Consider the following 15,062-nt stretch of genomic DNA (forward strand, 5'->3'; position numbering starts at 1 on the left):
TCACAGATGGAGAAACAGGATCAGTAAGTCAAGTTTAACTTCCTGCGGTAGTTCTGATGAATGTCTCCCAGCAAGAAGGTCCCCACAGATGGTTCCATTCTAGGGGATCAAGGAGGGAGACACAGAAAAGTGCAGGTACTGGAATGGGGTGACATAGAATGGCTGAAGGTCAGGACCCAGCAATGGGTGAGACAGAACAGGCTCAGGTGGGGGAATCCAGTCGCACAAGTCGTGGCGGGATCCAGGGGGGGTCTGCAAACCAGGAAAGGCTGGGCATGGAACTGGTGCCTGGAACCGGGTCTCCAACCTGGTTGCTGGTCTCCTCTCCTTTGGGAAAGGGCCACGGCGTGCTATCTGTGACCTTGCATCAGCCGGCCGGGGGCAGGTGCACAGACAATGCGTGCTGGAAAGCTAGGCAGGTGGATGCAGGAATAAATGCCCAGCCAGGTATCTACTGCTCATCAGCTGCCTGTTTGCACAGGTTGGCAGGCTCTGTCTCAACACACTTAGAGGGAAAGGAAGCCAATCCCAACCGAATGGAGTAACAGGGTATCCTCGCTGGACAAGAATTCATGACCACTGGAAGAACTGGCGAGCTCACAGACCTTGTGGATGACAGTTTGCATGAGTCAAATTGGAGCTCTATCTCTTGTGGCCAAGGGAGTTGAGATAGATTGCTGTTTTGTGTGTATATGTAAGTGTTGGTTTAAAAATTAAGGCACAATGATGTCTGACATGGCACTTAATTGATACAGTACTATATTGGCCTGGTAATTTTGTGTATAATAAATATTACTAGTAAATATTTGGGCAGTGCTGACTGATCGTGTAGGAAGGGTGTTAAGTGCTTAACATTTGTTCACTCACTGGTCCATACAACGGTCTTTCATATAGGGTAGGTTTTAACACCCCCTTCCCTGGTGGCTCAGACAGTACAGAATCTGCCTGCAATGTGGGAGACCCGGGTTTGATCCCTGGGTTGGGAAGATCCCCTGGAGAAGGGAACGGCTACCTCCACCCCAGTATTTTGGCCTGGAGAATTCCACAGACAGAGGAGCCTGGCAGGCTATAGGTCATGGGGTTGCGAAGAGTTGGACACAGCTGAGCAATTTTCACTTTCACCACTTTACAGATGAGGAAACTGAGGCACTAGTGTGAGGTCCGAGGTCGCAAAGCAAACATGGATCAGGATTCAAAACCAGGCAGTCTGATTCCAGAGGCTGTGCTCTTAGCTATTATGTATACTGCCTGTCCACAGTTAATAAAAACCAAAGAGTCAAAGTTACTGGAAAGTTCTGGAAGGGCATGCACCAACTTGAAGAAGAGTTGTCTGTTTGGGGATAGAAGGTGGATATTGAAGAGAAGGGATGTGATTTAGGTCATACCTAAATGGTCTAGTGGTTTTCCCTACTTTCTTCAATTTAAGTCTGAATTTGGCAATAAGGAGTTCATGGTCTGAGCCACAGTCAGCTCCTGGTCTTGTTTTTGCTGACTGTATAGAGCTTCTCTATCTTTGGCTGCAAAGAATATAATCAATCTGATTTCGGTGTTGACTACCTGGTGATGTCCATGTATAGAGTCTTCTCTTGTGTTGTTGGAAGAGGGTGTTTGTTATGACCAGTGCATTTTCTTGGCAAAACTCTATTAGTCTTTGCCCTGCTTCATTCTGTATTGCAAGGCCAAATTTGCCTGTTACTCCAGGTGTTTCTTGACTTCCTACTTTTGCATTCCAGTCCCCCATAATGAAAAGGACATCTTTTTTGGGTGTTAGTTCTAAAAGGTCTTGTAGGTCTTCATAGAACCATTCAACTTCAGCTTCTTCAGCATTACTGGTTGGGGCATAGACTTGGATTACTGTGATATTGAACGGTTTGCCTTGGAAACAAACAGAGATCATTTTTGAGATTGCATCCAAGTACTGCATTTCGGACTCTTTTGTTGACCATGATGGCTACTCCATTTCTTCTGAGGGGTTCCTGTCCGCAGTAGAACAGTGTCCACAGTAGAACAGTAGTACAGTGGAAGTGAGAAATAGATTTAAGGGCCTGGATCTGATAGATGGAGTGCCTGATGAGCTATGGAGTGAGGTTCGTGACATTGTACAGGAGACAGGGATCAAGACCATCCCCATGGAAAAGAAATGAAAAAAGCAAAATGGCTGTCTGGGGAGGCCTTATAAATAGCTGTGAAAAGAAGAGAAGCAAAAAGCAAAGGAGAAAAGGAAAGATATAAACATCTGAATGCAGAGTTCCAAAGAATATCAAGAAGAGATAAGAAAGACTTCCTCAGCGATCAATGCAAAGAAATAGATGAAAACAACAGAATGGGAAAGACTAGAGATCTCTTTAAGAAAATCAGAGATACCAAAGGAACATTTCATGCAAAGATGGGCTCGATAAAGGACAGAAATGGTATGAACCTAACAGAAGCAGATATTAAGAAGAGATGGCAAGAATACACAGAAGAACTGCACACAAAAGATCTTCATGACCCAGAAAATCACGATGGTGTGATCACTGACCTAGAGCCAGACATCCTGGGATGTGAAGTCAAGTGGGCCTTAGAAAGCATCACTACGAACAAAGCTAGTGGAGGTGATGGAATTCCAGTTGAGCTATTCCAAATCCTGAAAGATGATGCTGTGAAAGTGCTGCACTCAACATACCAGCAAATTTGGAAAGCTCAGCAGTGGCCACAGGACTGGAAAAGGTCAGTTTTCATTCCAATCCCAAACAAAGGCAATGCCAAAGAATACTCAAACTACCGCACAATTGCACTCATCTCACACGCTAGTAAAGTAATGCTTAAAATTCTCCAAGCCAGGCTTCAGCAATATGTGAACCTTGAACTTCCTGATGTTCAAGCTGGTTTTAGAAAAGGCAGAAGAACCAGAGATCAAATTGCCAACATCTGCTGCATCATCAAAAAAGCAAGACAGTTCCAGAAAAACATCTATTTCTGCTTTATTGACTATGCCAAGGCCTCTGACTGTGTGGATCACAATAAATTGTGGAAAATTCTGAAAGAGATGGGAATACCAGACCACCTGATCTGCCTCTTGAGAAATTTGTATGCAGGTCAGGAAGCAACAGTTAGAACTGGACATGGAACAACAGACTGGTTCCAAACAGGAAAAGGAGTACGTCAAGGCTGTATATTGTCACCCTGCTTATTTAACTTATATGCAGAGTACATCATGAGAAACGCTGGACTGGAAGAAACAAGCTGGAATCAAGATTGCCGGGAGAAGTATCAATAACCTCAGATATGCAGATGACACCACCCTTATGGCAGAAAGTGAAGAGGAACTAAAAAGCCTCTTGATGAAGGTGAAAGTGGAGAGTGAAAAAGTTGGCTTAAAGCTCAACATTCAGAAAACGAAGATCATGGCATCTGGTCCCATCACTTCGTGGGAAATAGATGGGGAAACAGTGGAAACAGTGTCAGACTATATTTTTCTGGACTCCAAAATCACTGCAGATGGTGACTGCAGCCATGAAATTAAAAGACACTTACTCCTTGGAAAGAAAGTTATGACCAACCTAGATAGCATATTCAAAAGCAGAGACATTACTTTGCCCACAAAGGTTCGTCTAGTCAAGGCTATGGTTTTTCCTGTGGTCATGTATGGATGTGAGAGTTGGACTGTGAAGAAGGCTGAGCACCGAAGAATTGATGCTTTTGAACTGTGGTGTTGGAGAAGACTCTTGAGAGTCCCTTGGACTGCAAGGAGATCCAACCAGTCCATTCTAAAGGAGATCAGCCCTGGGATTTCTTTGGAAGGAATGATGCTAAAGCTGAAACTCCAGTACTTTGGCCACCTCATGTGAAGAGTTGACTCATTGGAAAAGACTCTGATGCTGGGAGGGATTGGGGGCAAAAGGAGAAGGGGACGACAGAGGATGAGATGGCTGGATGGCATCACTGACTCGATGGACATGAGGCTGAGTGAACTCTGGGAGTTGGTAATGGACAGGGAGGCCTGGCGTACTGTGATTCATGGGGTCGCAAAGAGTTGGACACGACTGAGCGACTGATCTAATCTGATATGATTCAAGAGAAGCAAGCAGTCACCTGGTCTAATTGTTTGCACACTGCAAGAATCCCTTCTCTAGCATCCCTTGCACAGAGCCAGCCCATCTTAACCCAAACCCCACTGCCCTCCTCCCCAGATAGTCCACTTCACTTGGGAACTTCTCAAATCCTTATAAACTTTTCCTTTGCATAGAATTGCAACTGAGAAATCTGTGGCCTGATAGCTCCTCCCCCCTGGCCTTTGGTGCACTTCCTGGAATTATTCAGATGATTCTAATTTTTCTCTCTCTAGGGATATACCTTCAATTCTTAGGAGCCCCCAAACTAACCACCTTTCACTGTCCCCCAGATTCACCCCACCCCACTCTCCACCTGCTCTCCAGCCTGTGAGTCTGACTTGTAGGAACTGTATCAAAAACTCCTAAGCACTTTGAGCTTCCAGGGGTTGACCACTTGGGAGCCCTGGCAGAAATTAGAAGGAGCAAGGGCATTAAGTCCCCAGTCCCCTTCCTGTACTGGCCCCTGGGGCTACTGGGAACCTTGGAAGGTCACTTCTCCAATCGAGGGAGCCTTCTGGATGGCCTCCCTCTCATCTCTTCAACCTCCCAGTGGGAACACCTTGCCTTCTCTGAAGCCCCAGTTTACTTACTGCACAAGCCTCTATGACGTCCTTATAGCCACACCTTTGTAAAGGGTCCTTTGTAGATAAATTATCCTTGGAGAGTGTCTCCTCTGCAACTGTGACCGATACAACATCATTTCTAGTTCCTCATGAGATGTCTTTTCCTTAAGTAAAAGCTCAGTATAACTGTCTGTTCTACTTTCAAACCTCATCACTTATTGGGAAGATCACCTTGTATGCAACACTTATCTTGCAAATTCAATAAGAGCCTTTGGCCAGAAGCATTAAAATTCTATTTTATCTCCTATTGCCTGAAGCAAAACCTATTTGAGGAAGTCTGAGGATGGAGTCAGCTGCACCTTGGGTGTGATATAGCAGAAAGGAGAGGATTATCTTACTAAGCATCCTCTTTCCCCTTTTGCAAACAGATGAGCTCTGGGGGAAATAGAAGGGATGGCACCCTCAAGTTTCTGAGTGATAGGGACTGAGACTTGTTGAGTTCATTCTTACTCAACACCTCCTCATTTAATACCTACACCACCCTTCCAGATAAAGTTGGGCAAATGACTCCTTCTCTGTAGATGTCATGTGTGTGTGCTAAGTCACTTCAGTTGTGTCTGATTCTTTGTGACCCCATGAACTGTAGCCCACTGGGCTCTTCTGTCATTGGGATTCTCCAAGCAAAAATACTGGAGTGGGTTGCCATGCCCTCCCCCAGGGGATCTTCCTGACCCAGGGATCAAACCTGCGTCTCTTGTGTCTCCTGCATTGTAGGCAGATTCTTTACCATTGAGCCACCAGGAAGTCCTCTGTAATGTCAATACTTACAATCAAGGTCGTGGTGAGGGTTTATTTTAGATAAAATGTAAATGTGTATAAAGCATCAAGCACAGTGCATGGTATGCAACAGGCTTTCAATATTCTAAAAAATGATAACCTATTTCATTTAACTGGCTAGCAATGAGATTTCCATATGTAACAGGGAGAAAATTAGACCACCACCACCACCAACATTTACTCTAAAACAGATCACTGGATCCTATTTATAGCTTTCAAATTTACACATAGCCTTATTTCACATAGGATTAAATAAGGCCTATAAATATTCATATAAAAATTAGGGTACCTCTTTTTGACTAGAGAAATCTGATGCAAGGAAAAATAAAGATAGGTCTTTAAATGAGTTAAATCTGAGCAGACCAGTGACCATATGTTCTTTAGAGCAACATGATACAGGGTTGCATACAGTTGAGGCAATTTGTCAGGGTCTGTGTGTCTCCTTAACTCACTCAAGTATTCTTGCCTGGAGAATCCTGTGGACAGAGGAGCCTGGTGGGCTGTGGTCTATGGGGTTACACAGAGTTGGACACAACTGAAGTGACTTAGCATGCATGCATGCATTGGAGAAGGAAATGGCAACCCAGTCCAGTATTCTTGACTGGAGAATCCCTGGGACGGAGGAGCCTGGTGGGCTGCCATCTACGGGGTTGCACAGAGTCGGACACGACTGAAGCGATTTAGCAGCAGCAGCAGCAGCGTGTCTCCTTTGGCCGACTGAAAACTGGACATGTTTTATTTTCTGTGGCTGAGATGGATATGTCAGGATCAGTTACCCTTTTTAACCCAGCTGCAATTTCCTCTGACTGAGACCCCAGCGAAGAGGACTGCTGCTGCTGCTAAGTCACTTCAGTCGTGTCTGACTCTGTGTGACCCCATAGACGGCAGCCCACCAGGATCCTCCGTCCCTGGGATTCTCCAGGCAAGAACACTGGAGTGGGTTGCCATTTCCTTCTCCAATGCAAGAAAGTGAAAAGTAAAAGTGAAGTCGCTTAGTCATGTCCGACTCTTAGCGACCCCATGGACTACAGCCTACCAGGCTCCTCCATCCATGGGATTTTCCAGGCAAGAGTACTGGAGTGGAGAGGGCCCTGATTCCTGTGTGATTTCTTGATTTTGAGTTTTCATGGAACTAGAGTTTCCCTCCGGTCACTTTCATCTGGGGCTGAAATTCCTCCCGCGGTTTCAGGCCATGGAGTTGATTTCCCCTGGCCGTTTCCTTGTGTTTGGAAAGGTGCCACTTTGCTTCCCATTTAGTCGCCTGGCCCCTCTCTCCACTCTCCCTTAGACACATCACTGCAGTTATGCTTTTATCAGTTTCTCTGACCGTGAAACAGGCAGGAAGACACTCACGGATAGACCTGCGATGAGAACTGGGTGAGAAAGTGGCTGCAGGGCCCTGTCCCCACCCTGAGCTCAACACACCACAGGCGCTCTCAACTGTCAGCTGCTGTTCCCTTTCACCTGCTCCTGTGAAACCGAGGTTTGCACCACATTGGGAACCTCAAAATGGAGAGAATGTCAGTGCACTGGCCTTGATTTCAGAGGCTGGATTCTCAGAGTCAGCCTCTTCCTAGCACAGAAGTTAGAAGGAGGGTGCCCGAGGAAAGGTTTTCCCCGTTTTATAGAAGTATCTGAGAAAAGTGGCTCTAACTCTGTCCCTCCTTCCCTGTGGGTTGTTGAAGAGCTGAGAAGGATGTCAAGGTTTTCTGTGAGTGACACAGACCTTGGTCAAGTCATGGAGTCACTAATGCACAGCCCAGCCTTTATTGACACACTTATGGAGCCTGAGGCTCAGAGAAGCTGGAACCCCACCAGGCTGGCCACCGAGAGAAGCAGAGCCAGGACCTGCAATGTCCACTCCATTCCCAAGCCTGAGATGAGTTATCCTCATACCTCCTTGCCACCAGTTCCCAGAGGCTCCAGGCCACAATGGAAGGTCCCTATCTATCTGCTGGGAAACTCCAAGGAGGCCACATGGGCAGATGAAGCCAGCAAACTTTGAATACACTGTGATTCATATTAATTTATATCATCTGGGCCACCAGATGCAAAGAGTTGACTCATTGGAAAAGACTCTGATCTGGGAAAGATTGAAGGCAGGAGAAGGAGGAGACAGAGGATGGGATGGTTGGATAGCATCATTGACTCAAAGGACATGGATTTGAACAAACTACAGGAGATAGTGAAAGACAGGGAAGCCTGGTGTGCTGCAGTCCATGGGGTCGCAAAGAGTAGGACACGACTGAACAAATAACACTTTCATTACACTTTGGGCTCTGGAGCTAGACTGCCTCCTTATACTCCCCTCCCTCCCTGCTATCTCTTGGCCATGTGCCCGCCACCTGCTTTATGCCTACCCTTCTCCAGCTGCAAAATGAGGCAATAAAAGTAGCTGGCTCACAGGATGGATGTACAGACTAAATGTCATACAGCGAGTGCCCTATAAAAATGAAGCCTAATAACATCAGCTCCCTGCAAGTCAGGGCCCCACAGGACGCACTGGAGAGAACCCCAAATACACCACTGCAGAAAGTAACCCCTTCCTTCATCTCACAGAGCTTGTTCTACCAGACAGTGAGCCCCATGGGAACAGGGACTTTGCTCCCATTCTATCCCCAGTACCCCACCCAGTGGGGATGTGGAACAAGCACCTGCTGGACACCTGGATGAAAGCATATGTAGCAGAAAGAGCCCAGAATCCAGTGGATGGAAGATCAGATTTCAGGTCCTTCATGTTACAATTAAGAGCTGCAAGAGCTCAGGAGGAAGAAGGAGGAGGAGGAGGAGGAGGAGGAGTACCTTAGAAAATGTGATGGGTAGGGATTTGAGCAATGGTTCTCAAGCGGGGGCGATCTGCCTCCCAGGTAAAGTTTGGGGCCATTTTTGGTGTCATAGCTATGGAGGTGCTATGATATCTAACGAGTAAAAGGTCACAGATTCTGCTAAACCTCTTACAATGTATAGAACTGTCCCCACATCAAAGAATTGATGTCAAGAGTCATCAAATGGCAATACAGCTGAAGTTGAGTAGCCCTGGATTAAGGAAACATGATATAAAACCCATAAAATCACATACAGTCATTATTAATAGTATTACTAAATATAGCATGTGCAGTATTTGATTATTAAAATGTAATGTTTTCAAGGGCTCCAAAGGTAGCTTTAGTATGATTTTAACTGTTTAAGTTCTTTACAAGATGAAGCAGATAGAAAATTCCTTTCTCATCAGGGGCTTCTTATACTGCAAAGCTTTGTCAACTGCTATTGAAAAGACCTTTTGGAAAAATCACCCCTGCTCTGATCTTTGGCTAAAATTGGAAGACAAGCCCCATGGTGCATTTCTCAAACTAATGGAAGCTCAGCTGCCCGGGTCCTTGGAAGCCTGGACCAGTCCCTGGAACCAGATGCTCCACCTCACTCAGTGGCCTTTTGCCAGCTGAGACCATGATCCATTAATAACTGTGTTTCCAGAAAATTAGGCAGTGCTAATTTTAATTTTGTTCTCTGTCTAGAAAGTGAGGTCCAGAGAAGTCAGACCTAGGGCATCTCCTCAACGTTTGCACAGTGGTCCAAGCAAGTCTGTGTCCCAATCTGTACCCTTTAGGCTTCAAGCATACTGAGGTCATAGGTCCTGCTATATCCACTTCTGTGTCCCCAGGTACCAGTCCAGGATAATGATGCATCTTTCAAAGGACCAATGAGAATCTTCCATGGGAGCTGATGCAATAGGTGCCCGGCTCATGTCCCCCTTAAAGCCTAGGACAGTAGTCCCATGACACAGGGGGACCTTTGCTCTGCCCAAGAGCTTCTTCTGGTTGAGGAAGCACACCTGACCATGCAAGAAGCAGGTGGCTGTGCAGGGTGTTTGTGTCTGTAGTGGCATCCTTCAACACATGAGGGCTCAAAGTTGCAGATGAATGATTCAAGGCAAAGGAGGAAGAGGACTGGAGGGTCTGCCACGTGTATGCATCACCGACGTCATCTTGGGCCCATTCAGTTCCTCCTGTCCTTCCACTAACCCTACCTAGGACTGTGCTGTGCAATAAATCTCTTCTCCATTGTTAGTGGATTTGTAAAGAATGTGTGTGTGCGTGCTCATTTGTGTCCCACTCTTTGTGACCCCATGGACTGTAGCCCGGCAGGCTCCTCTGTCCGTATAATTTGTCAGGCAAGAATACTGGAGTGGGTTGCCATATCCTCCTCCAGGGGATCATCTTCCCTACCCAGGGATTGAACTCTTCTCTCCTGCATTGACAGGCAGATTCTTTACCACTGCGCCACCTGAGCAGCCCCTTTGTAATGAACAGATATTGTTTAATGATCATAGATATTATTTAGCTTCCCAGATGGCGCTAGCGGTAAAGAACCTGGCTGCCTTTGCAGAAGATCTAAGAGACACAGGTTCAGTCCCTGAGTGGGGAAGATTCCCTGGAGGAAGAAATGGAAAGCCTCTCCAATACTCTTGCCTGAAGAATCCCAGGGACTGAGAAGCCTACAGTCCATAGAATTGAACAGAGATGGACAAGACTGAAGTGATTTAGCACACAGCATAATGATCATTAGGTCCAAGTAGCATCTCTGCTCTGTTAGTCTCCAAATAAGGACAAAGACCTTGGCTGACATATTTTTGGCACCCACCCATCATAAATCAGATAGGGTCTTGACTTAGGAACTCAGTTTCTGTCTCCAAGCACTTCCCTTCATAACTGAGCTTAACTATAAAACTCCTGATGGTCCCTTAGAAGTATGGAGTGCAGCTGGGGATGCTTCCAGATTGCCATATGCCTGATCCAAGTCGTTCGTAAGTTACCCATACAAAACTTCCTAATTCTGCTTTATGGAGCTGCCTTCCTGCCTCACTTTTCAGTCTCAATATACAGTGTCAGTTCGTTGGGCATTTTTCATTCCTTCTGTTCTTGGGGACATTTTTAGATGGGATTCTTTTGGGCTTCCCAGATGGCTCAGTGGTAAAGAATCTGCCTGCCAATGCAGGAGACACAGAAGACTCAGGTTCAGTCTCTGGGTTGGCAAGATCCCCTGGAGGAGGAAATGGCAACCCACTCCAGTATTTTTGCCTGGAAAATTCCATGGACAGAGGAGCCAGGTGGGCTATAGTTTATGGGATGGCAAAGATCTGGACACAAGAGAGCGTGCACCAACACCCGTGACTCAGCCAAGAACTAACTGGAGGAGGCACAGTTTGGGTGCATGGGTCTCTAGGAGAAATTCTCAAACCCTGAGGCGTCAGAACGACTGGAAAGATGTAAACTGTAGAGTCACAGGCCCATTCTCTCTACTTCAGATTCAGAAGGATGCTGTACTTGTTTCCTAGGGTGGCTGTAACAGGTGTCCCCACCTGGATAGTTCACAACAACAGAAATGTATTGTCTCACGGTCTGGAGGCAGAAGTCTGAAGTCAAGCTGTCAGCTGGGTTAGCTCCTTCTGGAGGGGCTGATGGAGAATCTGTACCAGGGCCCCTCTGGCTTCTGGTGGCTGTGGGTCATCCTTGGCGCCCCTTGGTTTGTAGATGCATCACTCCAGTCTCTGCCTCCATCTTCACACAGTCTTCTCTGTGTGTCTGTGTCTCTTATCTTCTTCTTAGGACATCACTCATATTGGATTCATGGGCTTCCTTGGTGACTCAGGGGTAAAGAATCCACCTGCCAATGCAGGAGATGCGGTTTCTATCCCTGAGTCAGGAAGATCCCCTGGAGAAGGAAATGGCAACCCACTCCAGTATTCTTGGCTGGAAATCCCATGGACAGAGGAGCCTGGCAGGCTGCAGTCCATGGAGTCATAAACAGTCAGGCACAACTGATGGGCTGAACATGCATGCATGCATTTCGGATTAAGAGTCCTCTGTTCCAGTATGATCTCATCTCAGCTAATTATATCTGCAACAACCCTATTTCCAAGGATTGGAAATAAGGTTGTATTTTGAAGTCCTGGTGGCTAGAACTTCAACATATCTTTTGGGAGGTCATAGTTCATCCTGTTTAACAGAGGCAGCAACTCTAAATGCTAACAACTCTCACCCCAGGAGTTCCTGACAGGAACCCCTGTGACCATGGCACTTCCTTCCAGTTCACCTTTGCAGCACCCTCTGCAGAGACAAGGGCCTGCCCAGTGGCTCAGTGGTAAAGAATCTGCCTGCCGTGCATGAGACACTGGAGACACAGGTTTGATCACTAGGTCGGGAAGATCCCCTGGAGGAGGGCATGGCAACCCACTCCAGTATTCATGCCTGGAGAATTCCATGGACAGAGGAGCCTGGTGTGCTAACACCCACGGGGTCGCAGAGAGTCGGAAATGACTGAAGCATCTGAGCACGCACATAAGACATGGAGGAGATAAGGTCTGTAATGACTATGCAGGAAGTAGGAGCAGTGTGTTTCAGGCGGACGGCCAGGCCTGCAGAGACCAAAAGGAGAAGGAACTGCCAGAGGAGGCAAGGAGCGGGCAGCAAGGTCCCAGTGGAGCATGAAGGGAAGCTTGGTTTGGTGTCTCAGTGTCCCCTCTCAGCATCCCACTGGCCACGTGGCTGATGTTGGAAAGAAGGTCTTTAATTTTCCAGCTACTCCAGTGTCAGCAGAACAGGTGCTTCATAAACAGGACTGCAGAAGGAGTGCAGGATGCATGGTGCCTATCTCGCTAATATAAAAGAGATTTTTAGAAACCCCTTTCACTCATGCTCCTAGATGTCTACAGAATCATGTTATTCTCCAAGAGTGATAAAAATGCATCTACAAAGAGGATTGTACAAAATATTTATGACACCTTAATTCCTAATAGATAAATTCTACAAACAGCCCAAATGTCCACAAGAAAAATGGATAAACCATATGTGTACTATTTATATCAGTTCAGTTCAGTTCAGTTCAGTCGCTCAGTCATGTCTGACTCTTTGCGACCCCATGAATTGCAGCACGCCAGGCCTCTGTGTCCATCACCAACTCCCGGAGTTCACTCAAACTCATGTCCATCGAGTCGGTGATGCCATCCAACCATCTCATCCTCTGTTGTCCCCTTCTCCTCCTGCCCACAATCCCTCCCAGCATCAGGGTCTGTTGTAAGGAGTCAGTTGTTTGCATCAGGTGGCCAAAGTATTGGAGTTTCAGCTTCAGCATCAGTCCTTCCAATGAACACCCAGGACTGATCTCCTTTAGGATGGACTGGTTGGATCTCCTTGCAGTCCAAGGGACTCTCAAGAGTGTTCTCCTTGTTTCCTTTTAGCAGATGAGAAGTTGCAGCAGGGTGGTTATGGGTGGCTGTAATGTGGGTCCTTTCCCGGGTACATCATGGAGCAGGGATAGGGTTTGACATGGAGGGGTTGGCAAGGTACAGGACAGCATCCTTGTGGGGAGAAGCTGGGGGAAAGACACTGCTCCCAGCACACCTGCCCTGACAGGTAGCCTATTAGCTTCAGGGATACTGGGGAGCAGAGACGCAGGGACAAAAGAGCAGAAACTTCTGTCAAACCCACGCACATCTCCCCTTTCCCATCTTCTTCCATGCCTCCCGCTTTCACATATGCTCATCCTGACCACCCCCATCTGGAAGACAACTTCCATCCTCCATCTTTATTTTGACAACTCCTGTTAACGGTGCCAGCCTCACTTCAACTCCACGACTACAACTCTCACGGGGGTTCTCAGTATAGCTGGGTGATCTTACTACATTCACCTTTCCACGTAAGAAAGAACATCTGATTGGTCAAAGCCATTATATAGTTGGGTTTCTGCTAAAAACAGCCAGATGCCACCTGACAACACAAGGAGGGGTATCTCATTTTCATTTTCTTTTTAAGGGAAACAACTTGGGTTCTTCAGGTTCCAGATGGAAGCATCTTCTGACACACAGTGCCACACACAGTGTGATTGTTCCCTGCTCGGGTCTGTCACCCTCTGCATTTCACAGGCTCCCATTTTCCACCCAGGTACTCTTTGAGGATGCTACAGTCCCTGCCTAAACCACTGGAGGACCCAAGCCAAGGCTGCCTGGAGCTCATTCTCACTGTGGTCCAAAGTGCCCAAGCTGGTTTCAGCGGAAGTTCCCAGGACTGACTGTCTACCGTGGGGAAGGGACCATGAGCCTCAGAGCAGACAGGACCACAAGGAAAATGTGATGGGTTCTGAAACCTCTTATAATCCTAGCCCTCACCTGCTCCAAGTTTCTTCCCATCCTGCTGGGACCAAGGACATGATCAGTGTGGGTGAGGCTGTCTGAGAGATGAGTGATGTTGATGAGTGAGTGATGTTGTCTGGCTTGGTGTGTCTGTGTTTGTGTGTGTGTGTTTGTGTGTCTACTAGCCTAGATTTGTAGCCACCCAGGACAAAGGACAGGCTACTGCCTCCTTCATCCCCCCCAGCGCCCACTGGGAATGGGGCCCTGTCCAGCCCATCAACCCAAACAGCCCTCCCCAGGGCCCTCACACCCTGCTGCACCTCCCGCCCACCCCCTGGCATACTCTGGGAATTCAAGCTTCTAATCCAGCTGCGGGTGCCCACCTCTGCCAGGCCACCTTGCTTCTCTGTGTATTGCCCTCACTGATGGACCTCCATGCCCTGGCCTCCTCGCCCATCAGGGCACCGCCAGGCATGGCACCTCCAGGAGCTTCCCTGACACCCAGGCTGAGCTGTGTGCCTGCTGCAAAGTCATGCCTGGGCTGCCCTCTCTCACAACGTGTGGACCCTCTGTGGCTGCCACCTGCGAGAAGCCGAAAGTGGTGGAACACGGGCGAACACATAAGGGTCAACTGGGCATGTGTCCATCTGGCCCTCCTGGAGGGACGGAAGTGGATCTGATTGTCTCTGCAAGCCCGAGGCCTGGGTGAATGACTAGATAAATGGAGCTATGTGCTGTGAGTCCTGCCTGCAGGGCCTCGGCTCCTGTTGTGTGAGCCCACGGCCCCTTGAGGCCTCTCTCTGAGTCATCAGGCACTGGTGGATGGACCCCCAGATGGTAACATGGGTGGGTCCAAGCCTGAGCCTCCACTTCCTCGGCTGCCGTAAGGGCAGTCATGTGATCAGGTCAGTCATGTGATCAGGTCAGCCCCTCCCACCTTACCATCATCCTGTCTCCTGCCAGTCCACAATGCTGGGGTCCTAGCACAGCCCACACCACGTTATCCCATCAAATAATGATAATCACAACAACAATCATAACAGTTATCCTTTTCCTGAATACTCCTACCACGCCAGGCCTTGAATCAACCTTACAGCAACCACACGGCAAGGGCGTGATTTCCACTTTGTCGTTGGTGACAATGAGGCTCCATGATGTTAAGCGACCTGCCCTGGGTCGCTCTGGCAGCAGCAGACCCAGGACTTGATCCAAGGCAGTTTTTCTCCGGGTCTCGGGCGTATAGCCTTCTGCTGGCCTGCCCCTCCATGCCAGCATCCTGTGTGCCATCAGTCCTGCTGTGGTCACCCCACTTCACATAAAGACCCCTGGGGCCCAGAGAGGTGAAGTTGGAGCCTTGCTTGGGCCAGACGGCAGAGGCTGGATTAGAACAATGGGGTCTGCCTGCTGGTTCCCTTCCAGCATTGTGGCTGGCTTCATGGG

General features: G+C 47.9%; 1 protein-coding gene across 3 annotated transcripts in view; it reads right to left on the reverse strand.

Moving 5' to 3' along the window:
* STK32B (serine/threonine kinase 32B) overlaps positions 1–15,062 on the reverse strand; it is a 404,174-nt gene that overhangs the window by 12,286 nt on the left and 376,826 nt on the right. The window lies entirely within an intron of this gene.

Source organism: Bos javanicus, chromosome 6 (genome assembly GCF_032452875.1).
Source record: "Bos javanicus breed banteng chromosome 6, ARS-OSU_banteng_1.0, whole genome shotgun sequence".
NCBI classification, from domain to species: Eukaryota; Metazoa; Chordata; class Mammalia; order Artiodactyla; family Bovidae; genus Bos; species Bos javanicus.